The sequence below is a fragment of the Lepidochelys olivacea genome (genome assembly GCF_965140295.1).
Source record: "Lepidochelys olivacea isolate rLepOli2 genome assembly, chromosome: 9".
Lineage (NCBI taxonomy): Eukaryota > Metazoa > Chordata > Testudines > Cheloniidae > Lepidochelys > Lepidochelys olivacea.
The window spans coordinates 34,528,007-34,554,872 of record NC_140419.1 but is presented as its reverse complement, the minus strand read 5'-3'; the positions used below and the strand labels follow the sequence as shown (position 1 = coordinate 34,554,872).

The 26,866-nt window shown below is 47.9% G+C and overlaps 2 protein-coding genes across 7 annotated transcripts in view; one reads left to right on the top strand and one right to left on the bottom strand.

Annotated features, from left to right (window-relative positions):
- Window positions 1-11,125, bottom strand: part of SLC19A3 (solute carrier family 19 member 3) — a 31,371-nt gene extending 20,246 nt beyond the window's left edge. For 2 of the 5 annotated variants that reach the window (XM_084639773.1, XM_084639777.1), the window contains exon 1: window positions 11,084-11,125. The gene's annotated coding sequence lies outside the window, so the exon portion shown is untranslated. Of the gene's footprint in view, window positions 1-4,279; window positions 4,366-5,891; window positions 5,992-9,780; window positions 9,856-11,083 lie in introns of those variants that run through there. The other 3 variants (XM_084639775.1, XM_084639774.1, XM_084639776.1) reach the window with 3 other exon arrangements.
- The window catches only part of LOC311526589 (C-C motif chemokine 20-like), a 67,615-nt gene that overhangs the window by 31,543 nt on the left and 9,206 nt on the right, over window positions 1-26,866 (top strand). Inside the window, exons 1-3 of one of the 2 annotated variants that reach the window (XM_084639791.1) lie at window positions 10,014-10,074; window positions 20,896-21,002; window positions 25,541-25,646. The gene's annotated coding sequence lies outside the window, so the exon portion shown is untranslated. Of the gene's footprint in view, window positions 1-10,013; window positions 10,075-20,895; window positions 21,003-25,540; window positions 25,647-26,866 lie in introns of those variants that run through there. The other variant, XM_084639790.1, reaches the window with a different exon arrangement.

Sequence of the window (26,866 nt, the reverse complement as noted above, 5' to 3'; positions counted from 1 at the left end):
CCCCTTCTTTTATGCTAATGCTTCTCTGCACTTCTTTTGGAAAGTTGCTAAACTCCCTTGATTGTCAAACAGCAACAACACCTCTTTGTTTTCCCATTTACCCATCCAGATTCTAATCTCAGTTCACTTTTTCCAGAGCTGCTTCTCTTTCCCCTCATTCCCTTATGTCCCTCATATTCTAATAGCACTGATTTCCCTCTTTCTTTTCTCCCTTTTTTCCTTTGCATTTATTGGATTGTAGGTTTCTTAAATTCAGATGCAATCAAACCTTGTCTGTTGTGGCTTGTTCTTGATTTCCTTTTGCCCCGCCTTGGTAGAGTTCCCTTTTTAATATTCCATGTTCTTTTGTTCCTCTTAGTTCAACCCTGTTCCCCTTTTATTCCAGCTACTGTACTCCTGTTTGTTTTTGGCCTCCTTCCTGTTGCACTTGTCTTTCAACTTGTTTTACCAGGCGCCTTCCTGAAAGTACGCCCAGTTGGCTTCATTGGAATTAATTCAAACATTTTAAAGGAATAGTAGTTTAATTCTGGAGTATTATTTATTTGCATTGCGGCTGGGCCAAAAGGCACCAGTCAGTCAAGACTGGGACACACTGTGCTAGTCTCTGTGTAAATCTGCAGGTTATAAATATGATTCCTTCCCTGAAGAACTTGCTATCTAATTGACAAAGTGTGTGTGGATTAACAAAGTGATGGAGGACAAGTGTAATGAGGTGACATGGGTCAGTTACTGAACAGTTTGATGTTCCAAATCATTCCAATGGTTTACAAAAGAAAATATCTGTTCCCAACTGCCCCACAGTGGTCACTGACTGGGCTAATTTCCTGAGGAGGTCACAACAGATGTGAGTCTGGAGGAGGGAGTTGAAGAAGGTTAGTGAATGGGAGAATAATTAAGTCAGCCCACAAAAATGTATGAAGTGTACATATAAGTACACTGTATAGTTTGAAGGTTCTGAGACCTCCCAGGTGACCTGATCTGCAACTGGGCTAGGTTAGCATAGGTCTGTTAGGTTCTCTAACTGCCAATTTACAGTTTGAAAACATTAGCCACTGCTGTTTTTGTGTCTGCAAAGTAGATGGACCCAGGAGATTCCGTTCTCAGTGCTCCAACCAGGGAGAAGGGGGAGCTGTGGAGAATAGCACTGTATTGCTAAACCAAGAAACCCTTTTTGTTTTTAGTAGAGGGGGAGCTGTATTCCCTTCCATACCACTTTTGGTTCACTATACCTCACACTCCCCAAGATTTTCCCATCCCCACTGATCACTGTCAGTCTGTCTAGACTGATGACATTTTTAAAAGTGGCCAGGTATCTGAGTGCTTAAATTGTTAGGTGCCCAACGTGAGACAGGCTGGCCACCTGCAGTTCTCATATTGGTCAGGTGTGGGACTTGTGAATTTAGCTATACATATTTTTTTCAGAAGCTCTCCTCAGTTTTTCCATTTCTTAGCATTTGCAGAGAGGTTAAAACGAGAACTAAGGGATTTGTAGTTAAATGAAAGCCAAAGAGAATTCCAGTCAAATTCATCCATTGCTTCGTTCTCTGCAGTATCTAATATTTCCAAAAAGTAACTAATGCTGTTGCTGCACAGGTTTTTATCCCATCAATCAAATACTTAAGATTCTCCTCAAGGGTTAGAAGTAATTCACTGTCTTGAAAGAACTGGCATTTTTCACGTTCTAATTAACCCATAAGAAAGCATGCCAGGGTTGAGCCTGAAAACTCTCAACTGCGCCCTTGAATGTCCTCATTTTTTTGTAATGGAAGGTTTAGAGTAAAGATTGGTGGATACTGGAAGTATTTATAGCGTATTTTAAATTACAAAGGATATAAAATGACTGTATCAAGTCTGCTCAGCAGAGGCAGCCCCAGCATTGAAAAAGAATTATATATGCACTAGAGAAAGCAACTGAGAGACGGCTACCAGTTGGGTTGGGTGAGACGAGGGAAGCTTGTCTGGGAGACAGCCATGATATAAGGAGCTGCCACAGAATGAAAATTTCAAAGCAAATTGAATGTTACATTTCTAAGGGCAGAGAGTAGTTCAGGAATAAATTATTTCTTAAAACAAATACATTATTTCCATAAAAGGCACAGCTACTTGATCCTTGAGTTCTCAGATAATGGGTAGCCCTTCTGCAGGTGTAGAACATACAAGGTGCATACAGCAGTTGTTAACCACACTTAGTCTCTTTGCTCTCATAAATGCAGTAACTGCAGCCTTTAAGTAATTTTAATTGGTCACTCAAGGACTTTGCCCGCACAGGGGAATCCTTTGGTGACCTAGGGCATCCATAACAGTTCATGCATAACCCCCAATCCTACACACTGTTGTACAGAGGTGACTGGAGCATCCATACACCTCAGCAATTCCTAGTTGCCACAATGATTCCTCGGAAATGTAGGCAGCAAGACAAAGAGTAGTCCTGAGGTTGCTCCACTTTACACTGGTATCTGACCCAGCAGCCAGAAAGCTGTAAAACTGGGGTTGGTGAAGTGTAAAGGTGGATTAATGCCACCTTTACACATCTCCTTCCCCAGCTCCTGCCAGCTGTGTCAAGCATCTCAGATGGACACAACACAGGATCTGTACCTTCATTTGTATTGTGTTTGTGAAAGGTCTTCCCCCTTTTCTGAATAAAAAGTTATCTGCAGAAATGAGAACTCTAGACCTTATCCACCAATCTTTAAACCTTCAGTGGAAACAAATGACTATTGTCAGTATTGGGCTGTGTCTTTTTAAGAAAATACTTGATTAAAATGGTCATTTAAAAAAATTAAAAATTTGAAAGTGTAATTTCTTTTTATTACATTTGTGTAATAAAATAATTGTATTGGGAATTATTTAGATAACTTAAGAATTTCAGTACTCTAATTTTTCAACTACAGCATACTGAGCAGAAAATATTAAATTCTTGATTTTGTGGATAATAAATATTTTTACAAGTCTGGAGCAATGTTCTCTAATTTTTGACAGGCCGTGTGCACAAAAAATTTCGTCTGTGCAACTTTTTGTGTGCGTGGTGTTTCGCTGTGTGCGTGGGGTTTAGGATCTGTGTGTGTGCACACGCACACAGTTTAGAGGGAACAGTGGTCTGCAGGAAGAAATTACATTATGTAGATTGTTGGCTGATTCAGAGGAAATAGGCTGCATGCTAAGTGTTTCAAACTCATTCACAATCATAACTATCATTAATATTTACAATTTTAAAAATACATTTGTTATCTGTGCGACACTGGAATATTTATAGGATCCAATTAGTGAGGGTTTGAGAGATGAGCCGTCTGGTCTAATCTTAGCAGAAAGTCCATAAATGCACAACACAGCAATCATGCACATTTATCCACTGTTCCATAAGTCTTTTGAAAGGTTCCTGGTGAAGTGTTTCTAATGCGCACATGTGTTCTTACTACTTAAGAGTTAACCTTTTCATTCTATTCAAGAAGCTGGACAAAATCGTTAAGGATGTCATGATTTTCTGGGCTATATGTCTGTGTAATAAGTCCAGCTTGATGTTGATGTAAGCCCAGTTGGGACTTTCAATTTTCCTGTAATTTGATCAGTAAAAAACTTTAAACTGAGGGGAAGATAAAGGGCTAGATCATCAGCTGATACATTGATGTCGCTCCACTGAAGTCAATGGAGATGTGCTGATCTATACCATCTGAGGATCTGGCCCAAGGACCAGATGCTCATCTCAGTTGAGATGTACTAATGTAAATGTAGAATATCTCCATTCATTTCAGTGGAGCTACTTCAGATTGGCACTAATTTAACTGAGATCAGAATCTAACCCAAGGTCTTTGATACTGCAAAAACAGCATCCTCTAATGTAATAATTGGAAGATGTGGTATACATACTTATTTTCAGTTATCTACATTTTTATTCTGATTTCATATACATTGTCTTTTGCCTTCCTGCTAGTTGTTGGTTATAATCTGTTATTCCTATTACTATAGGACTGAACCACCCTACTCGTGGACGGGGACCCTGTTTTGCTAGGTGTTGTATGAACACAGAACAAAAAGATTGTCTGTGCTTCATGGAGCTTACAATCTAAGCATAAAACAAGAAACAACAGCTTGATACAGACAGATGCGGAGTACAAATGAACAATGAGACAATATTTGTCAGCACGATGTACAGCCTACATCTTATTCTGTCCTCTCATCATGTATGATAACCCTAGTTTTACATGTCCACTGCATGGCCAATCAGTGCAAGTTACACTACTTCACCATTACCTGGCCAACTTGAACCCTATATCACACATACCTTAAGGCAATAGATAGATCACATCTCAGTTTGGCCCAGAGACTTCCATGGGAGTTGCACTTGTTTACACAAGCTGTGAGTTTAGCCCATTATATCATGCTGCAGTATTCATCTGTTGCAATGCAAAGGATGGATTCATAGCAAAACGTTATGCTGCCTGTGAATGGATGGATTGGCTAATCATTCATACCATTGAGCAGCTATGATGTTAGTTATGGGAAGCAGTGTCATGTAGTGGTTAGTGCAGAGGCCTGGCACACTTGGGTGCTTTGAATCTTTATGAATTAACATTTGTAAATCATTTTGAGAGCTTGACAGGGGCAAGCTTGCCCCACCCACTGGAGTAGCTACAGGGAACTTCAGTTACCTGGCTGCAGGGGTTTTATTTCTCTGGAGCAGTTTCTGCCTTTGGCCATTGGGATTGCTGTCGATGATCATTCCCGAGCAGCTGTTCTACCTGTCCCCTTGCAGATTTTAGTCTTAATCCATCATTGCCTGCCAGGTGTGCAAACTGGAGGTAGGGGAGAAGTCAGGCTTCTTTCTGCAGGGTGGCTCTGTAAATGCTAAGGCCTTCAACTTGAAAGTTGTGCTTGCACAGCCCAGGAGAATGTGTCTGGGGGGAGGGGGTAGTTCTAAACTGACTCCCAGCTGCCTAAGACCCCAAGGGTCTATTGCAACAGCTATGAATTGCCCCCACTGTCCCCTGCCACACCTCAGCAGCAGGGGGTAGGAATGGTGGTATGGAAATAAGGCACATAACCCATTCTATCCATCCTAGGAGACTCTTTAACATAGATCTGCTGCTTTGCAGGGTGTCCCAGAGGAAGAGGCCCTGAAAGAATGCCTCTGATCTTCAGAGGAAAGGTGGTCTGGGCCAACCATTTTATACATCATGTGTCAGTATAGAAGTCAGCCCTATGTACATAGACTAAGAGAAAAGCAGGATTTGTTTTACACCCTTCTGTTAGCTACTTTTTCCTGCTATCACCCTTTCTGGGTAAATTACACTTATTTCAGATCCTACTGAACTATTATTATTGTTTTATTTGTATTATCGTGGTCCCTAAAGGCACCAGTTGTGGACCAGGACCCCATTGTGCCAGGTTCTGTTCAAACACTCATTGATAAGTTACACTGATTTACCCAACATCATCCATGTTGTAATCTACTTACTGTGGCAGAGCTCCAACCTTGTCCCCATGATTCCCGCACTTTCAGTCGGTATATGCTAGCCTCAGAGGCTCACTGCAACCCTCCACATAGCCCTTCTCTCTCTAGGGCCAGGGTTACAGTCTACTGAGGCCTTTTCATCATAAGCCAGCAAGGAGGTTGGTGAGAGAACTCCCACAGTCTCTGTTGTCCTTATGGGCTTATTCCCAAACAATTTAGCCTCCTGTCCTGACAGGGGCCTGTCTTCCCATCCCAGGAGGTGTTTCTGTAGTGGCGGGTGGGGGGAACCCGGGCCCGCCCTCTACTCTGGGTTCTGGCCCAGGGACCCTAATGGCAGCAGCTGTTGACAGCCAACCTTTCGTCGCCAGAGCTGCTACACTTCCCTGGGCCACTTCCCCACAGCTCTCCCGCTTCCCTCTCTTAACGCCTTCTTCACTCTTACCTTAGGGCTCCCTTTCCAGTGGCTTGAGAATGTTTTCATTACCCAGCCCTTCAGCCGCACTTCCTTTCCTCTGGATCCCTTTTTCCTTCCCCCAGCCTGACTGGAGTGAGCTCTTTTAAGTGAGAGGAATTGGTGGCTGGGCATTCTTTATAGAAGTGGCTTTTGGCTTTGGAATTCTTTTACAGTATTAGAGGAGCCTTAATTAGTCAGGTGTTCACATTAGCTTAACGACCTCACCTGACTCTTTGCAGATTAATTGGAGTCGGGTGTTCTCATTAGCATAACAGCCTCAATCGACTCTTTGCAGGCTAATTGGAATCATGTGTTCACCCTAGCCTCCGCTCTGGTCAGTCAGGGAACAGAAAACTGCTTATCCAGTGGCCAGTATATCTGCCTTCTACTACTCTGCTGTACGAAGTCGTATCGAAGGCCATCTCACTGTGGCTGGGGTCCGTGCTGGCAGACGTGGTCAACCCCAACCAGACCTACACCGTCCCGGGACATACCATGTTTGATGATCTGTATTTGCTCCGTGATCTCTTGGAACTTGGGTGTGGAAATGATCTGTCGTTTGCCCTTCTGTCCCTGGATCAGGAGAAGGCGTTCGACAGGGAGGACCACGGGTATCTCCTGGGCACTCTGTGAGCGTTCAGTTTCGGACCCTAATTTGTGGGTTTTCTCCAGGTGCTGTACACCTCCGTGAGTGTCTGGTCGGGCTCAACTGGACCCTGATCGAGCCTGTCAGCTTTGGGCAGGGAGTACGGCAGGGGTGCCCCCTCTCAGGCCAGCTGTACGCTCTGGTGATTGAGCCCTTCTTCTGTCTCCTCCGATGGAGGCTGACTGGGTTGATGCTGCAGGAGCCAGAGCTGCAGCTGGTCCTGTTGGCATACGCCAACAACATGCTCCTCATCGTCCAGAACCCGGGCGACTTGGTGCAGGTGGAGGCTTGCCAGGCCGTCTACTTGGCAGCCTCCTCCGCCTGGGTCAACAGGGTCAAGAGCTCTGGCTTGGTGGTAGGGGACTGGTGGCAGGCGAGCTACCTCCCACTTGCGCTTCAGGCCATTTGGTGGAGCGTGAGTCCGCTGCTCTATCTAGGCATTTACCTTTCTGCCACGCATCCGTCTCCACCGGAGAACTGGCACGGTTTAGAGGGTAGGGTGGTAGAGTGGCTCCGGAGATGGACAGGACTACTGCGGTGTCTCTCCCTTCAAGGGAGGGCACTGGTGCTTAATCAACTAGTCTTGTCCATGCTCTGGTATTGGTTTAACACCCTGGTCCCGGCCCCAGATTTCTTGGCCAACCTCTGAACGTTGATTCTGGAGTTCGTCTGGTCAGGACTGCACTGGGTCTCTGCAGGGGTTCTCCATCTACCCCTGGAGGAGGGAGGACAGGGCCTGAAGTGTCTGGGCACTCAGGTCCATGTCTTCTGCCTCCAGGCCCTGCAGAGGCTCCTTTATGGTGCAGGTAGTCCGGCATGGAGCGTACTGACACACGCCTTCCTGCGCCGCTTCCGAGGGTTCCGATATGACCAGCAGCTCCTTTATCTCCATCCGAGAGGTCTTCCATGAGACATCTCCAGGCTGCCGGTCTTCTACCAGGACCTCCTCTCGACCTGGAAGCTGCTCTCGGTGACCAGGTCCGTGGCGGCCACCAAGGGGGTAGATCTCATGGAGCTCCTGCTACACAACCCCCAGCTCCATGTACAGGTGATTGAGTCCCCCTCGGTACACCAGAGGTTGGTCCTGGCGGAAGTCACCAGAGTTGGAGACCTCCTGGACTATGACCGGGGAGACTAGTTGGATCCCCTGACTCTTGCTTGGCGCATGGGGCTCTCCAGGCCTTGTACTCCCTGGCGCGTACTTCAGGAGGTGAGGGGCGCTTTACCGCCCACTGCTCGGGTCTTCCTTGACTGGGTCCTGCGAGAAAGCACGACCCGCACACCCTCCACCCCAGGCCCTCCAGACCTTTTCATCGGACCCTTGCCCTGTGGACCTGCCAGGCTATCCCACCCCTTTACCGCGAGCTGGCTGCATGATTTGCAGCCGGTTCAGTTCTGGACCGCGCCAAGAAAACATCTGTACACGCTCGTGCTCCACACTCTTTTTGTCTTCACCCTCATGTCCTGCCCGTGACACGAATTGGCGAGACCTCTTGCCACCTCTGGAGGGTGAGGAGCCCCGGTGGGCCAGCCTATATTCCACCCTGGTCCTGAGGCCCACAGGGGATGTCTGTTGGCGGATCCATCATGGAGCTGTGAGCCTGGGCGTGTACTTGGCGCGGTTCATTCCCCTCCCAGACACCTGCCCCTTTTGCAGCATGAGGGAGACCCTGGTGCACATGTACCTGGAGTGCGCCAGATTGCAGCCCCTATTCTGGCTCCTCTTGGATATATTATTACGTTTTTGGTCCCCTCACCTGTTCATCTACGCACTCCCTATCCGTGGCCCCACAAAGTCGCAGGACCTCCTTGTCAACCTCCTCCTAGCCCTGGCCAAAATGGCCATCTACAAAACCAGGGAGAGGAGGTTGGCTGACGAGGTTTCCTGTGACTATGGGGTCCACTTCCTGGATCCCAACAGGACTACTCTGCTATAGCCAACTGGCCTGGGTCTATCACATTACCCCCAGCAAAATGTACACCTCCAGGTGTCTTGCTGCTGAATTTTGCCTCACGTTTTCTAAGGAGTCTGAACAGTAGTAGCTAGTGAATTGAATAATGGAAGTATGAATTATAACAGAAGCAGGTGTAGTTGTAGACTATGGGGTTAACAGAGAAGCTACTTGGTTTGGGTGCAATGGTGCATATGTAAAATGGAATCTGAACCTAGGAAGGAATGTTAATTATGTTTGTTGTGCAACAAAGGATCAGAGAAAGCAAAGGGCAAGAAAAAAAATCAATACATTACAGGGTTTAATTATTGAGTGAAATGTGAAAATGTTGCTTGTATGTAATTAATCAGACTGAACTTTTACATGCAGGAAAACTACTTCTAGAACCAGTAACAGTATTTTCAGCAGAACACATAGTGATCAGTTAATACAGTGGACAGCTCTTGCACATCTACTGGCCAAATCAAAATGAAGCGAAACCAATGACTTATTTTGGCCTAGAAGGCTGCCATTCAGGTGACTTTCTTCTAATTTTCCCATTTGAATTGTGCACTTCTCTTTCTGTTCTGTTCAGCAGTAAAGCATACAAGAATTTATCCATTGGTTTTATTGGGGCTTCATTGTTCAAGCTCCGCTCGGGCACAGTAACAAGTGGGGTGGGGGAGCGGAGGATGGGACTGTTAAGGACACTGGTCACAGCTCCTTGATTCTCAGCCCCACAGGACCAGTGTAAATTAAAGCAGAGGATTAGCTTCAGCTGATGCTATTGATGTGTCAGTGGAGAATTGGGTAGAGTGGAGCCTCCCTCGGCTATACTCTTTGCTCTCACTTCTCTGTCCTCTTTGCCCTCTCCATATCCTTACTCCAAGGTTGAGGGATCCAGAACAGAACTTTATGCTAGCAGAAGCTTCCCCTAGGCAGGGGGAATTCTCCAAAGGCAAACTATGGTTGCTTTAACACAGCACAAAGTGCACTTGACAAACTGGAGATTCCTGACCTTTACAGTTTCACAAAATGCAAATGAATTGGCCACTTAAAACAATCCACACTGAAACAACATCCCCCGCAAAATAAATAAAGTAGCAAGAACCCCCCACCTAGCCACCCACATCCTTCAAGCCCCCTTCTCTTACTGAAGACCCTGGGAAAAAGAAAGGGGTTAATAAATGTGGGATCTGAGTGGCCAATAGTTGGGGGACAGAATTCCAAAGCCAAAAGCCACTCCTATAAAGAATGCCCAGTCACCAATCCCTCTCACTTAAATAGGGTTGCCCCATACCACTTCCAGAAGCAGCCGGCACCACGTCCCTGTGGCTTTTGTGGGGGAAGAGGGCTCCGTGCTCTGCCCTCACCTGCAGGCACCACCCCCACCTCCTATTAGCCAGGAATGGGGAACTGCAGCCAATGGGAGCTTCGGGGGAGCTACCCACAGGTGAGGGCAGCGTGCGGAGCCCTCTGCTCCGCCTCCCCCAGGGGCTGCAGGGACGTGCTGCTGGCCGCTTCTGGGAGCGGGGCTAGTGCAGGCAGGGAGCCTGCCCTGGTGCGTACCACTGCCACCCTGGAGCAGCTCCAAGTAAGTGGTGCCGGGCCGGAACCTGCACCCCCCCCGCAGCCCCCCCCGCCCTGAGCCCCCTGCTGCACCTTGCACCCCTCCTGCACCCCAACCCCCTGCCCTGAGCTGTACACCCCTCACCCCTCCTCTGCCCCAACCCCTTGCCCTGAGCCCCCTCCCACACCTCAATCTCCTGCCCCAGCCCTACATTCATGGCCCTGCATGCAATTTCCCCACCTAGATGTGACCTTTGCACCAAAATGTTTGCCCACCACTGGCCTAGCAGCTGGAGAAACATGTCGCTGCTTCTGGGAGCTGTGCAGAGCCGGGAGCTGTGCAGAGCCAGGGCAGGCAGGCAGCTTGCCTTAGCCCTGCGGTGCTGACCAGAGCCATCAGGGTCCCTTTTTGACCGGGTGTTCCAGTTGAAAACCGGATGCCTGGGAACCCTACACTTAAACCAAAGGCCCAGTAGTTCTAGTGCCTCAGAAGATTGTATGGGCCCACACAGAGGCAGTTGCCAGGCAACTAGGGTTCAAACTACTGGTTATGGGGATTCAACTGCCCCTTCCCTAGGTTTTCTAGACCCAAACAAATTCACATGCTTTTACTCATGTGAAAGCTACTTTTATGTCTCTGGGTGATGAGCCATCTAAGTATATCTCCTTTCTTTTTCTAGTCTAGCTCACAACCATCTGCTATTTTTGCTTTCCGCTCCCTGGGCAGACGTACCCTGATAAGTCTAGTTATACGTAGCGCCTTAGGCTACATCTACACCTGGAACTCTTCTGTGTGTGTGAGAGAGAGAGAGTGAGAGAGAAAGATTCCCAGCTCATGCAGACATGCTATTGCTAGTTCTTCTTTGAGTGTTTGCTCATATCAATTCCAGTTAGGTGTATGCGTGTGCACGGCTGTCAGAAACTTTTCCCTAGCACCTACCCATTGGGCCGGCTGTGGAGCCCCCTGGAGTGGTGTCAATAGGGTGCTCTATATACGACCCTGCTGGCCTGAGCCCCCTTCAGTTCCTTCTTACCTCCAGTGACGGTTGTTGGAACAGTGGTCTCTTGTTCACAAGTGCTCCACTAATCCCTAGCTGTTCTGCTTATCTTTGTATATAGTTACCTATTGTTAGTTAATTGTTCTCTTCTAGTTGTGAATTGTAGTCTTTAATGGTTGGGGAGATTTCCCCTTCACCGAGTGCCCCGCGGGGCTCAGGGGCATGCCGTCCCAGGGCTTCAAACCCTGTAGCTCCTGCGCCATGCCCATGCCCACGGACAACCCTGAAGACTTCTGTCTCTGGTGTCTGGGAGAAGCCCACCAGGCGGACAAGTGCAAGATCTGCAAGACCTTCAAGCCTCGCACCGGAAAAGAGAGGGACATTTGATTGAAACAACTCCTCATGGAGTCTGCCCTCCATCCACAGCAGGACCTGGCCCCGAGCACCTTGGAGTGGAGCACTCCTCCGGCTGTGCTGTCTGTGGCACTGAAAAAGGACTTGGCATGCCTACCCAGGGGACGATGGTCTCCCGGGCCCCAGAAGCATTCCCCTCGGCACTGCTCTCACTCGCTGGCTGCCTGCAAGAAAGAGGCTAAGGACAAGCCTCTACAACAGCCTGTCACGGACACTGCAACTCCGGCACAGCACAGTGGGGAACGTGGGCCTACAGCCGACAGACCCTCTGGTTGGGCTCAACTTTCGCGGGCCCCCGTCTCCCCAGGAAGTCCCGCACTCCTGGACTCCCCAAGGCTGCAGGTGGAGGAGGTCATGTTACCCTCCACACTGGACACTTTTGAGGCCACTATTGGGCTTATTGAAATGATGGCACCCAAGTCTCCAGTCTCAAGACCCCCCACTACCTCGAGGCCAGGTACCGTCCAGAGGCAAACTGGCTATGTTCAGGCCGCCTGCCCCTTGACCAGGATGTCCACGCCGTTCTGAGTCCCGGCACTGCACTTATGCCCTGCACCTGTCTGACTCGCAGAACTGGTCTCACAGCCCTCACGACCCTCTGAGCCACTCCCTCTTGAGGTGGTCGTCGGCTGATAGGTCGTGGTCCCGCTCGAGGTCCAGGTCCCACTCTGTGACCTCATGGCACCATTTGCATTGACCTCAGACTTCACTTTCCAGTCATCGCTCGACGGACTGGCACCGCTCTACACAACGGTACCGCTCTATGTCATGGCACCACACCGCATCTCGGCACCGCTCCCCAACGTGGCACTGGTCCTGTTCACGCCACCATTCCAGATCCCGCTCCAGGCACCAGTCCCTGCTTCAGCACTGGCCTCGATCGTGCCGCTGCTCTGCATCCTGGCGCCGATCTACATCGTGGTGTCACTCCCCACTGAGGCGAGGCTCCACTTTGCGGTGCCGATTGACCTCCTCACAGTGGCACCGCTGGTCACCGTCTGGTCCTCGCTATTCCTCACAGCACCCATCCCGTCCATTTGAGGAGGAGGCCTCTGTGGTGCAGTCTTGCACTGCTCCCCCTTGGCCGTCCCACTTGAGGTCGCCCTCCCTCAGGTCGGGGAGGGCATTGGGGCTTCAGAAGCTCCCAGATCAGGGCCAGGAAGTCTTAGATAGGATGCTTCAGCACCCCAGTGGCAATTCTGGACCCCTGGGCATACCATCAGGCCCAAGGTACCCCTCCTGGCGTTCCCCCACCATCCTGTTTGGGGTCTTGCTCCCAGAGGCAACCCTCAGCCGCCTGCCTCAGGACCCACCACAGAACCCAGATCCAACCCCACCCCCAGTGGAGGCTACACCCAGTGTTCCGGAGGAACTGGTCCCAGAGGATCAAGAGGCCGTCACGGAACCAATCCTGCCAGTGGCTTCTTCCTTGTCATCTCCTGACGAGGAGGTGGCAGGTACCTCCCACATCCGGGCTGCCACCCATGAATTACAGGGCCCTGCAGGAGCTCCTCCGATGGGTGGCCCTAAATATGAACCTCCAGGTGGAGGAGGCAGTCAAGGACGAGAACCCCGTGGTAGACATCCTGGCACCAGAGGGGCCCTCTTGGGTGACCTTACCCATGCTAAAGACCATCCTGTCTAACGCAAAGTCTATTTGGCAAATGCCTGCCTCCATTCCCCCTACGGCCAAAGGGGCTGAACGAAAGTACTTTGTCCCCACTAAAGGGTACAAATATCTCTTCACCCACCCTCCTCCATGTTCCTTTGTGGTGGAGGTGGTGAATGAGAAAGAGAGGCAGGGTCAACAGAGGCATGCACCCAAATCAAGAGATGGTAAATGCCTTGATTTGTTTGGGAGAAAGGTTTATTCAACAGGGGGCCTCTTTCTCTGGCTTGCTAATCAGCTCGCAATCCTGAGCAGGTACAGTTACAGCTCATGGTCTGCAGTCCAGAAGTTCAAGAAGAAGAAGAGCTTCTCCCACCAGAGTCACGGGCAGAATTAGGAGCCATCACCAAAGAGGGAAGAGTCATAGTCCGGACCTCCCTCCAGGGCTCTCTGGACGCTGCGGACTCAGCAGCGTGTACTTTGGAGTCTGTTATCTCCATGAGACGCAACACCTGACTCCAATCCTTGGGTCTCCCTTCGGAAGTTCAGCAAACTATTCAGGACCTTCAGTTCGACGGTCAAGGCCTGTTTGCTGAACAGATTAACTCCAGACTGCGTAGCCTAAAGGACTCCTGGAACACCACTAAGTCCGTTGGCATGCATACTCCGTGACCCAAAGGAAGCCTTTCAAACCGCAGACCACTCAGCAGTGGTCTTTCCCTGCTAAGCCCAGGCAGAACTTCTCCCGCAGGAGGAACAGATATAGTTGGCGAAGGCCATTGCGCCCTCCTCCTGGGGAGGGACAGGGACAGTCCAAGATCCCTCCGGGCCCTGCGTGCCCCTTTTGAAGGTGTGCATGAGGATGGATTACCAGTCCACAACCCAGCCAGTTATCCTCCCTTCCTGAACTGTCTATCCCGCTTCTACCATGCATGTTCCCCTATTATGTCGGACCGGTGGGTGTTCCTCATGGTAGAGGTGGGATATTCTATCCACTTCTGATCCTTCCCACCCTCCCATCCCCCTTGCCTATCCCTCTTCAGGGACCCCTCTCACGAGCAACTTCTCATCCAGGAGGTTCAGACCCTCCTCGCTCTAGGAGCGGTGGAGGAGGTTCCCCAGGAGCTCAAAGGCAAGGGTTTCTACTCCCTTTACTTCCTCGTCCCCAAAGCAAAGGGAGGCCTAAGGCTCATTCTGGACCTGAGGGAACTCAACAAGTGCATCGTCAGCTTGAAGTTCTGCATGGTCTCCCTGAGCACAATCATCCCTTCCCTGGATCCGGAAGACTAGTACCCCGCCCTCGATATGAAGGACGCCTATTTCCACATATCTATCACCCCATCTCACACACGGTTCCTCTGCTTTGTGGTGAACAAGGTGCATTATCAGTTCACGGCCCTCCCATTTGGGCTGTGCACAGCTCCTTGCATCTTCACCAAATGCATGGCCATCATGGCAGCCTTTCTTTGCCACCACCACGAGCATGTCTACTCTTACCTGGACGACTGGCTCCTTCGAGGCCGCTCTTGCCAGCAGGTGAATTGTAGGGTGCAGATGGTCAGGGACACGTTCAAATGCTTGTGCCTCATTCTCAATGTCAGCAAATCAGTCCTTATTTCGACTCAAAGAATAGAGTTCATTGGGGCAGTGCTCAATGTGAATCAAGCAACAGCATTCCTCCCAGAGGCACGGCAACTGGCCCTCTCACAGATAATCAGCAGCCTTTGCAGCTTCCCCACCACCACGGCAAGGCAATGTCTCAGGCTGCTGGGTCACATGGCGTCCTGCACTTACATGGTGCAGCATGCCAGGTTATGACTCAGGCGTACCGCCCGGGCTGCAACAGTCTGGACACGGTGCTGACCGTTCGGAGGCATACCCTTGACTCCCTACGTTGGTGGCTGGACCCCTGATGGGGGTGCTGGGGTTCCTTTCCACCCTCCCCAGCCCAATTTGACTCTGGTAATGGACGCGTCCGCGCTGGGCTGGGGAGCACATCTCGGGAGCCTGACGACTCGGGGCTTATGGCAGGTACAGGAACTGGCCTTGCATATCAACATCAAGGAACTCAGAGCGATCTGCCTTGCGTGTCAAGTGTTTCTGTCCCACCTGCAGAGCCACTGCATAGTGGCACTGATGGACAATATTACAGCCATGTTTTATATAAACAGGCAAGGCGGAGCCCAATCGTCTCCTCTCTGTCAGGAAGCCCTCCTACTGTGGAACTTCTGTCTAGCCCACTCCATCCTTCTCCAAGCTTTATACCAGCTGGGGTTTCAGAATGTACTGGCGGACAGCTTGAGCAGACCGTTCCTCACGCACGAGTGGCTGATTCTTCCGGACATCATTCACTCTATCTTCCACAGCTGGGGGTTTCCCCGAATCAACCTGTTTGTCATGAGGGCCAACAGGAAGTGTCCAACCTTCTGGTCCTTCCAGGACCACATCCCAGGCTCGATCACAGATGTGTTCATGATTCCATGGTTTGGTCAACTGTTGTATGCCTTCCCTCCATTTCCATTCATCCACAAGGTGCTTCTCAAGGTCTGCAGGGACAAGGTGGATGTCATACTGGTGGCCCCAGCTTGGCCTTGTCAGTGCTGGTACCCCACCCTCATGGAGCCATCAGTCCAGTCACTGGCATGTTTACCTCTCACTCCAGACCTCATCTCGCAGAACTACAGTCGTCTCCTTCACTCGGATCTTCAGTCGCTCCATCTCATGGCCTGGAGTATTTGTGGTTGAACCAGGCAGAGTTTGCCTGCTCAGACCTGGTGAGACAGGTGCTTCTGGAAAGCTGCAAGCCATCTACCAGGGCCACTTACAAAGCGAAATGGAAAAGATTCTCTATCTGGTGTGCCCAAAGGCAGGTGCTCCTGCTCCAGGCTTCAATCTCGTGTATCCTGGATTATCTCCTGCACTTGAAGGACCAGCACCTGGCATTCGGTTCTCTCAAGGTTCATCTCGAGGTCATTTCGGCATTCCACCTGGGCGTTTGCGGGCGCTTGGTGTTTGCACACCCCATCGTGGGATGCTTCCTAAAAGGTTTGGAGAAGATTCATCCCCCGATGAAGCCCCCTGTTCTAACCTGGGACCTCAACCTAGTTCTTTCTTGCCTCATGAGTCCTCCCTTCGAGCCATTAGCCTCCTGTTCGCTCCTCTACCTTTCTTGGAAGGTTGCTTTTTTGGCGGCCATCACCTCGGCCTGATGCATGTCTGAACTGTGGGCCCTCATGTCTGACTCTCCGTAAGCTATTTTTCATAAGGACAAGGTGCAGCTTAGACCTCACCTGGCCTTCCGTCCCAAAGTCGTGTCCTGCTTCCATGTTAGCCAGGAGATTTTTCTGCCAGTTTTCTACCCAAAACTGCATGCCAGCCCTTGTGAACAGCCGCTGCACTTCCTGGATGTCAGGAGGGTGCTTGCTTTCTATATCGACCGCACAAAGCCATTCCTCAAGACAACAAAGAAAGAAGTGGGACCGCTAAACACTGAGGATGGAGTGGAGGTCAAGGATAATCTAGGCATGGCCCAATATCTAAACAAATACTTTGCCTCAGTCTTTAATAAGACTAAAGAGGATCTTAGGGATAATGGTAGCATGACAAATGGGAATGAGGATATGGAGGTAGACATTACCATATTTGAGGTAGAAGCGAAACTCAAACATCTTAATGGGACTAAATCGGGGGGCCCAGATAATCTTAATCCAAGAATATTAAAGGAATTGGCACAAGAAATTGCAAGCCCATTAGCAAGAATTTTTAATGAATCTGTAAACTCAGGGGTTGTACCATATGATTGGAGAATTGCTAACATAGTTCTTATTTTTAAGAAAGGGAAAAAAAGTGATCCGGTAATTATAGGCCTGTTAGTTTGACATCTGTAGTATGCAAGGTCTTGAAAAAAATTTTGAAGGAGAAGGTAGTTAAGGACATTGAAGTCAATGGTAAATGGGACAAAATACAACATGGTTTTACAAAAGGTAGATCGTGCCAAACCAACCTGATCTCCTTCTTTGAGAAAGTAACAGATTTTTTAGACAAAGGAAACGCAGTGGATCTAATTTACCTAGATTTTTAGTAAGGCATTTGATACCGTGCCACATGGGGAATTATTAGTTAAATTGGATAAGATGGGGATCAATATGAAAATTGAAAGGTGGATAAGGAATTGGTTAAAGGGGAGACTACAACGGGTCCTACTGAAAGGTGAACTGTCAGGCTGGAGGTAGGTTACCAGTGGAGTTCCTCAAGGATTGGTTTTGGGACCAATCTTATTTAATCTTTTTATTACTGACCTTGGCACAAAAAGTGGGAGTGTGCTAATAAAGTTTGTGGATGATACAAAGCTGGGAGGTATTGCCAATTTAGAGAAGGACAGGGATACCCTACAGGAGGATCTGGATGACCTTGTAAACTGGAGTAATAGTAATAGGATGAAATTTAATAGTGAGAAGTGTAAGGTCATGCATTTAGGGATTAATAACAAGAATTTTAGTTATAAGCTAGGGACGCATCAATTAGAAGTAACGGAGGAGGAAAAGGACCTTGGAGTATTGGTTGATCATAGGATGACTATGAGCCGCCAATGTGATATGGCTGTGAAAAAAGCTAATGCGGTCTTGGGATGCATCAGGAGAGGTATTTCCAGTAGGGATAAGGAGGTTTTAGTACCATTATACAAGGCACTGGTGAGACCTCACTTGGAATACTGTGTGCAGTTCTGGTCTCCCATGTTTAAGAAGGATGAAATCAAACTGGAACAGGTACAGAGAAGGGCTACTAGGATGATCCAAGGAATGGAAAACTTGTCTTATGAAAGGAGACTCAGGGAGCTTGGTTTGTTTAGCCTAACTAAAAGAAGGTTGAGGGGAGATATGATTGCTCTGTATAAATATATCAGAGGGATAAATACCAGAGAGGGAGAGGAATTATTTAAGCTCAGTACCAATGTGGACACAAGAACAAATGGATATAAACTGGCCACTAGGAAATTTAGACTAGAAATTAGACGAAGGTTTTTAACCATCAGAGGAGTGAAGTTTTGGAATAGCCTTCCAAGGGAAGCAGTGGGGGCAAAGGATCTATCTGGCTTTAAGATTAAACTCGATAAGTTTATGGAGGAGATGGTATGATGGGATAACATGGTTTTGGTAATTAAATATTCATAGTAAATAGGCCCAATGGCCTGTGATGGGCTATTAGATGGGGTGAGATCCGAGTTACCCAGGAAAGAATTTTCTGTAGTATCTGGCTGATGAATCTTGCTCATATGCTCAGGGTTTAGCTGATTGCCATATTTGGGGTCGGGAAGGAATTTTCCTCCAGGGCAGATTGGAAGAGGCCCTGGAGGTTTTTCGCCTTCCTCTGTAGCATGGGGCACGGGTCACTTGCTGGAGGATTCTCTGCTCCTTGAAGTCTTTAAACTACGATTTGAGGACTTCAATAGCACAGATATAGGTATGAGGTTTTTTTTGTAGGAGTGGTGGGTAAAATTCTGTGGCCTGCGTTGTGCAGGAGGTCAGACTAGATGATCATAATGGTCCCTTCTGACCTAAATATCTATAAATCTATGAAACTCAGTTGTTCGTTGCTTTAGCAGCGCAGATGAAAGGTTTGCCAGTCTCTTCTCAGCGGATCTCCTCCTTGTATTAGTATTCACGCTTGTTATGACTTGGTGAAGGTTCCTCCGCCTGCCATCACAGCGCACTCCACAAGGGCGCAGGCCTTGTCGACAGCCTTCCTGGCCCATGTACCGCTCCAGGAGATCTGCAGAACTGCCACGTGGTCTTTAGTGCACACCTTCATGTCGCACTACACCATTGTCCACCAATCTAGGGACGATGCGGCCTTCAGCAGAGCGGTACTTCAGTCTGCAATACCTTGACTGTGACCCCACCTCCGAGATAAGGCTTGGAAGTCACCTAACTGGAATTGATATGAGCAAGCACTCGGAGAAGAAAAAATGGTTACTCACCCTTTTTGTAACTGTTGTTCTTTGAGATGTGTTGCTCATATCTAGTCCATTCCCCCGCACCTTCCCCTCTGTCAGAGTAGCCGGCAAGAAGGAACGGAAGGGGCGGTCGGGCCGGCAGGGTCATATATAGAGCGCCATATCGGTGCCACTCGAGAGAGCTCCACAGCCAGCCCAACGGGTTGCTACTAGGGAAAAGTTTCAGACAGTCGTGCACGCAGTGTGCGCACACACCTAAATGGACTAGATATGAGCAACACATCTCGAAGAACAACAGTTATAAAAAGGGTGAGTAACCTTTTTTTCTTGTTGAGCTATCCTAAATATAAAGGGAAGGGTAATCACCTTTAAAATCCCTCCTGGCCAGAGGAAAAATCCTCTCACCTGTAAAGGGTTAAGAAGCTAAAGGTTACCTCGCTGGCCCCTGACCAAAATGACCAATGAGGAGACAAGATACTTTCAAAAGCTGGGAGAAGGGAGAAAAACAAAGGGTCTGTGTCTGTCTGTATGCTGCTTTTGCCGGGGACAGAACAGGAATGGAGTCTTAGAATTTAGTAAGTAATCTAGCTGGAGATGCGTTAGATTATGATTTCTTCAAATGGCTGAGAAAATAGCTGTGCTGAATAGAATGACTTTCTGTCTGTGTGTCTTTTTTGTAACTTAAGGTTTTGCCAAGAGGGATTTTCTATGTTTTGAATCTAATTACCCTGTAAGGTATTTACCATCCTGATTTTACAGAGGTGATTCTTTTTTACTTCTATTAAAAGTCTTCTTGTAAGAAAACTGAATGCTTTTTCATTGTTCTCAGATCCAAGGGTTTGGGTCTGTGGTCACCTATGCAAATTGGTGAGGATTTTTACCAAACCTTCCCCAGGAAGTGGGGTGCAAGGGTTGGGAGGATTTGGGGGGGAAAGACGTTTCCAAACAACGTTTTCTCAGGAACCCAGATAAAGTTTGGTGGTGGCAGTGGAAGTCCAAGGGCAAAGGGTAAAATAGTTTGTACCTTGGGGAAGTTTTAACCTAAACTGGTAAAAGTAAGCTTAGGAGGTTTTCATGCAGGTCCCCACAACTGTACCCTAGAGTTCAGAGTGGGGAAGGAACCTTGACATAAGCTAACACGCTAAAAATAGTAGCGTAGCGACAATAGCAGGGGTAGCAATGAGCGGTGGGACGGAGCACACTCGGGATGGCAACTGGGCTGCTGCTGCTTGTGCTACTGTGGCTGTGCTGTTGTTTGTAGTGTGCTGCCTTGGATGAGAGCTGGCATGACCATGTTTGTGCAAGCTGGGACTCACACCCCAGTTCCAGGTATAGACATATCCTTAAAGTCACAAGGTGTTTTGCATAAGATACATATCGAGATGTGGAAATAATCATACATTGCACTTTAAGAACCTCAGATGAAACTTGTGAAAGTGCTTTATACAAAGTAGCTAACTGAGCCTCGAAATATCCAGCCAGCCAGTCTCGGCACATTTGTTTTTGAGAGGTAAAATGGGGAATAAATTCAACTGAAATAATTTTCAGATTTATGTGCAAATGTAGGTTTTAGCATTCTGAGATACATAAGTAGGTGAATGTTTTCCATTAAGGCCAGATATTGCACCTATCATTCAGTTGTTACTCTGAATTCAATGCGTGGTAGTTTTAAAAAATAATTTCCATTCTTCTTCCTTAACTGATTGAAACACTGAATTAAGCAATTTTGTTATCTCTGTAACTAGTAAGGGGTGTACTGCAGCTTACACAGCAGAAGGTGTTCTTTCAAATACCTGTATTGTTATTGACAGTGCACTTTTAGTTATATTTATTATTATGGGTTTTCTTTGGTTTTTCTTCACTTTCTTTCAGACAGTCCCCAGGTAAAGGGAGCTGGAGACTGGCTTGTTTGCTTGAGAAAGGACTGCAGCATCAAGCCAAGAATTTCTGTGGGGAAAAAGTACAGCTGCTAAACAATGGTAAGTAGAACAGTAGGACAGGTCTGTAAATCAGTGCCAAACTGTGCAAACCTGACTGGTTTCTAGGATCTGTCACACAATCAAAATTCAGCCACTGTTAGTTCAATATAAACAAGCCAGGTCTGAGCTTTGAGTAAAATTTGGACCGACGTGGATTTGAAATGAGAGCATGTAGGTTTTGCAGCATTTTAAAGAGAACTCTTAGTTTTGATGGAATTTTTGCTTGTATTTGGTGTGTTTGAATCATGGATTCCAGAGAAAAAGTTCACAAGACTTCCTCCCTCTCTCCAGCTGAACTTTCACACATCTCTAAGGGTATGTCTACGCTGCAAGTAGACAACCATGGCTGGCCTGGGCCAGCTGACTCATGTAAGCGGGGGAATAGTCCCGCTATTGTGGGGAACTTTCCTGGCTTCTGCACTACCCCGGTGAAATGGGCTAGTGAAAGGATCTGAGTCCTCGCTTCCACTTCCTTTACCCAGAGGCCTCCCTGCCCTTGAGGACTCCCCTTCCACTCTCCTGTCTGGCAAAGTCCTCGTAACCTCAACAAGGCTGGGCCCGGGATTCCTGGGGGGCTCGACCCCCAACTCTGCTGTGGTCACCTAGGACAGGGGCTAGTGTGTCCCCACTCCGGGGTACTCTCTCTGCACTAGGCACTTCTCTGACCCACTGCCCATTACATACAAGGTAAAGCAAATGCAAGTTATTTAATCAACAATTAATTTTAAAAAGAATAAGGAAAAATAGGAAAGGTTAAAGGAAACACATCACCCCGCTCCGTGGCAGAGAACATCACAAACAGTGTCTCTGGAATGTCAGGGCACTTCACAGTCTGTTCCTTGTAAGTCCCAGGCCGCCTTCTCAGGCCCTGGCTTTGCTGCAGGGATGCTGTGGGTTGGACACTTGCTCTGGTGGTGGCCACATGCTCTCAGGCTCTAAGTGGTAGGACCCTTCTTCCCAGTGGCCCCCCCACCCTGTCGGGGTTATGATCCAAGCCTGGCCTGCAGAGCATCTTGGCTGAGGCGTCTCCCTGTGCTGGGCCCGCTACCCAGGGCCCCCCTTGCTCTCCCCAGCTGCTCACTGCACCCAGCTCTGGACTGCTCCGGCCCCAGCTGCACCACTCGGTCTCAGCACTGCTGCTGCTGCTGCTCTGCCTCCAGCTCCCTGGGCTGCTTCTTTGGCCCCTCTGGCTCTGGTTGCTACAGCCCTGCTCCCAGGACAGGTCTGCTCTGCAGGCTGCTTCTGTGACTCTGCTCCCAGCACTGACCTGCTTCCTGGGCTGCTTTTCTGGACCCTCTGGCTCTGGTGGCTGCAGCTCTCCTCCCAGGGCAAGTCTGCTCTCTCTGGGCTGTGCCTCTGGCTTTGGGGCTGCAGCTCTGCTCCCAGGACAGGGTCTGCTCTCTCTGGATCTGGCACAGCTCTGTTCCCCAGCTCAGCCTGGGCCCCTGCTTTCTCCTTAGCTTGGCCCCACTCTGTCTGACTCAGGCAATTCCAGCTCACACGGAGGATGGGACCTCCCTGGCCTCCTGACTCCCTGATTAGCCTGCCCGACCTGTCATTCAGGCTGACCTGGAACATTGGCCTCTCCCCATTGCTCCTAGGGACTGGAGTTCTCAGGGTCCTGATTCCCCATCGACCCATATATGAGTGAGAGGATTCTGTGTATGGATGTGGGTGAGAGTTACAGCAACACCTGAGTAAGAGTCTGAGTTAACTCTTCAGAAAGACGGGAGAACGGAAGACCTCGGGCTCCTGAAGAATAGCCCGCTCGGGGGAAGCTGAGAATACAGCTAGGTTAGCTTCTTTGTTTTGCTTGTGTTCAGTGGCTACAAGTGGGGTGAGGACTATGGCTATCATATTTGGTGATAGTGGGTCACTTTATGTGCTAATGCACATAATGTATAATTTCTATATAAGGATAAATATGGCTTTCGTGATGCTGGAAAATGTTTTATTCCGAATTGCTAGAGAATCCTATGAACAGCAGCTCTAAGGAATCACCACGAATCTCCCTACTTCGGGTAGAAATACCAAATCATTTCTGTCTTCAACTCAGCCTTCCCACAACATCACAACAAAAAATAGAAAAACAAAATATGTGTTTCTTTGGGTAGGGTAGAGAGGGAATGAGGAATTGCTTGTGTTTGCTTTTAGAATTTGTCAGGTACTCAAGATATCATGAGGATGAGCATGGTATAAAATTCCTAGCTATAGATGGTGTGATACAGCATGGCCAGAGGGCAGCAGGAGAGTGTTAGAAGGGAGCCTTATTCCCTGTAGAGGGAAGAAAGTTTCCTGTAGATTAATTAAAGCACCTGAAGCCAGTCACTTGATAAACCCCCCCGCCCCGTTTCAATCAGACAAGGGAAGGAGTTGAAGCAGAGTGAATTGGCGTTGGAATAGAGAGCAGTTTGGGGGGAAGCAGAGGAGAGTTTGGAGAAGCGCTGTGGTGGACTAAGAAGACCAAGACCCTAGGTAAAGGGACACCTGGTTTGTGCAGAGGGAGGGCAGGAAGCCCCACAAGCTGAAGGGCAGGAGAGGGAAGTAGCCCAGGGGAAGGAACCGCTAGTTCAAGCAGTTTATCGCTATCCCTAGGGCCCCTGGGCTGGGACCTGGAGTAGAGGGCTGACCTGGGTCCCTCCCTCTCCACTCCCCTCCTCTAGGACACTAGTGGGACAGTTAATACCCCAGTTCAGGGGCGAGAAATGGTGCCCTGAACCCTCCCCAAGAAGAGAAAGCGCGAGACCCATCAAAGTAGTGCCGGCAATTTGCCACAATGGATAGAAGAGGGTTGTTAGTGGTTTTCCCACTATAAACTTGCTATCTGCAGAGGAGGGTAGGGGGCCAGCAATTGCTACTTCTCCTGTGCAGTCCTGCTAGCTCTAGAATAGGGTGTGGATTATGATTTGGGAAAAGGCAACAAAATGCTTCCTGCTGGAGATCTCTGCTCTATAGCTGAGCCTGGTGGCATATGCCACCTTATGAGTATCTATTACAGGAATACTATATCTGTTTGCAGACTAGTTTGGGCTACGTGCTGTCTTGATCTAATTTTAAACAAGGGCAGTGAAAGGAAATGATAACTAGGTTAAAAGAAAATTGTACCTAAAGTATTTCATTGTGATCAGTCACAAATAGTGACTTGTGGACTGTTAAGCCTGCATGCTAAAGGAGTGAGGTGGTAGGAAAAATGTGATAAAGTTCCTAAGTAAAGCTTCTTGCTGACAGATTGTGCGTGTGGGTGTGTTCCTTCATCTGTTCATCATACCCACAAACCCTGGCAAAATGTGCTGTTTTTTATCCAGGGCACTTAGTATTAAGTAGGGGAACTCTCTGGATTCACAAAACACCTTTGTAGGTGGAATTTGAGGTTAGCACCTCTTCTTGTATGTCTTTTTTGGCCTTAAGGTGAATCTTCAATATTAAACACATGGAGGCAAATAGCTTCTTTGATTCACCATGCACGCACTCAGGAAGTGAAGAAGGCAGCAGGGTGACCGTTCTTTTGGCTGACGCAGTGCACGTAGTGGGCTAGCCACCAGAGCTGTAATGAGGACACGTATCTATTGCTATCGCACCTTCTTTCCCAGTGTCCCAAATTACAAGGGCTACGAAGGATGAGACATGAGTAGTATTGTACCACACTATATTCCTCTTCAGATTGGCTGGGATGTTTGTTTAAAAGTCAGTGTGTGCCCCGCAAGACACTCTCAGTTCTTCTGATGCTAATATTATTTGGCTATGTGGAAGGATCTGATTTAATATGCCCTTCACTACCAGGGCCTGGAGACCAGACCCCAAAGCAGCACCACTTTCAAACAGACAGCACTGTGTGAAGTGCTTTTGTGGATAATGGAATTTCACCAAATGTTCCAAGAAAATTCTTTGGAACTCCTCCATCCTCCTTCAAATATCCCTTCATTCATGCTTCCAATTATACAGTGTGATACCCCAGAGAAGTGGTTCTCAACCAGGGGTACGTGTACACCTGGAGGTACACAGAGGTCTTCCAGGGGGTACATCAACTCATCTAGATATTTGCCTAGTTTTACAGCAGGCTATATAAAAAGCACCAGCAAAGTCAGTAAAAACTAAAATGACTTGTTTATACTGCTTTATATACTATACACTGAAATGTAAGTACAATATTTATATTCCAATTGATTTATTTTATAATTATATGGTAGCAATGAGAAAATAAGCACTTTTTCAGTAATAGGGTGCTGTGCCTGTCTGATTTTGTGAGCAAGGAACTTTTAAGGGAGGTGAAACTTGGGGGTACCCAAGACAAATCAGACTCCTGAAAGGCGTACAGTTGTTTGGAAAGGTTGAAAGCCACTGCCCCAGAGTTTTAAATCCGAATATCTGAGGTTAATCTCCTTCTGAAATCTCAGAAGAAATCATCTCATCTGGTTTGTTTGAAGAATTGCAGTTCAGTGTTTCTGTATCACAGAAAGCAGCCCTGATCATAAGCCACACTTAACTACTGGAAAACCACAGTGACCACTTGTTACAATGACCACTTCTTGTCATTACAGGACAGCAGTCTGTCTCTTGGGTGGACCTGGCTGTTGGATTTGGCACCTGTGGACCTCTTGCTCCTTTTTGACAATCTTCCTGGCTAAATTCCATTAAATAGTACTGGTGAGTAAAGATTCTTAATTTCTCCTAATTGAAGGCTTCAACCTCAAAATGATTGTTTCACTGAATAACGTAATAGATTTTTTACTGTAAAGTGTTAGATTGAAGTTCGCGTAACATAACCCACAGATCCAAACTTGTTTCTCCCTTTACTAAGCATTCCATAAGGGAAAGTACACTACATTTCAACATTGTACTCAAAGAGGAACATGGAAATTAATAGTGATCCTGGTAAAAGCCTCTGTTAAAGCAGACTTTGCCACATTGTCTAGGGACACCATTGGGCTGGTATCTTTGGCAGTCTGCCACTTCTGGCCCGCAGATGCCCCTGAAATGATGGCTCCTGGGTGTTTGCTGACAAAATCCTCAAAATGCAGAAAAGCTATAATTCTTGTGAACTCCTTGCCCTTTCTCTCTGGCTAAATATCTGCAGCATGTGATTAGCATTTTGTGGCTTTTATCAGCATTATCTTGCTGGGCTTCCTGGATGGAGACTCCAGTATTTTCAAGTATACAGTTTCTCATTTATTAAAAATAGATAGTACCAGTAGTTTCACAGACTGTCTAGGTTTCATCCAGAGTAGTATGAACTCTTTGTCTCTAGAGAATCTTCTTTCCAAGACCATCTCTGGGCTTCATGTTTCTTTCATAATGCCCTGTGCTGGGAATGCGGCAGAAGTGTGAACTCAGCCACTGGAATGTGGGAACACCCCCCTTTTGCCTCACAGGTTTAATTGTTCTAGTTGCCAGGTTGGTGTTGATTTGTGTCCAGAAGAAGTCACACCCAACACTCTTTGGCCACAGGGATAGACCTTTAAAGGTGGGATGGAGCAAACAGGAGATAATTCTTGGGTTGGGAGAAGGATTTTTAGGCCTGGGACTCTGCCTTGAGATGCGGGGAAGGAGAGGAGTGAAGTCAGAGAGAGAAATTTGAGATATCAGCTGAGGTGTGTTGTGCAGGGCCTGCAACGTAAACAGATTGTTTATACTCTTCTTTTGAAGGTACAAGGTTATTAATAAGAAACCACATCTTTGGTTCTCCTTTTTCTGGTGGCAGTTGCACACATTTTCCAAGCAGTAAATGGGAGTTATGTGAAACTCCATTCAGAATTATTTTTCCTGTCATCCATTATTAATCAATAAGGGTTCAGTCTTGTATGCTCTTCCTTAAGCAAATAGACATTACTTTGTGAGTGGTTTCATTGACTTCAGTGAAGATACAA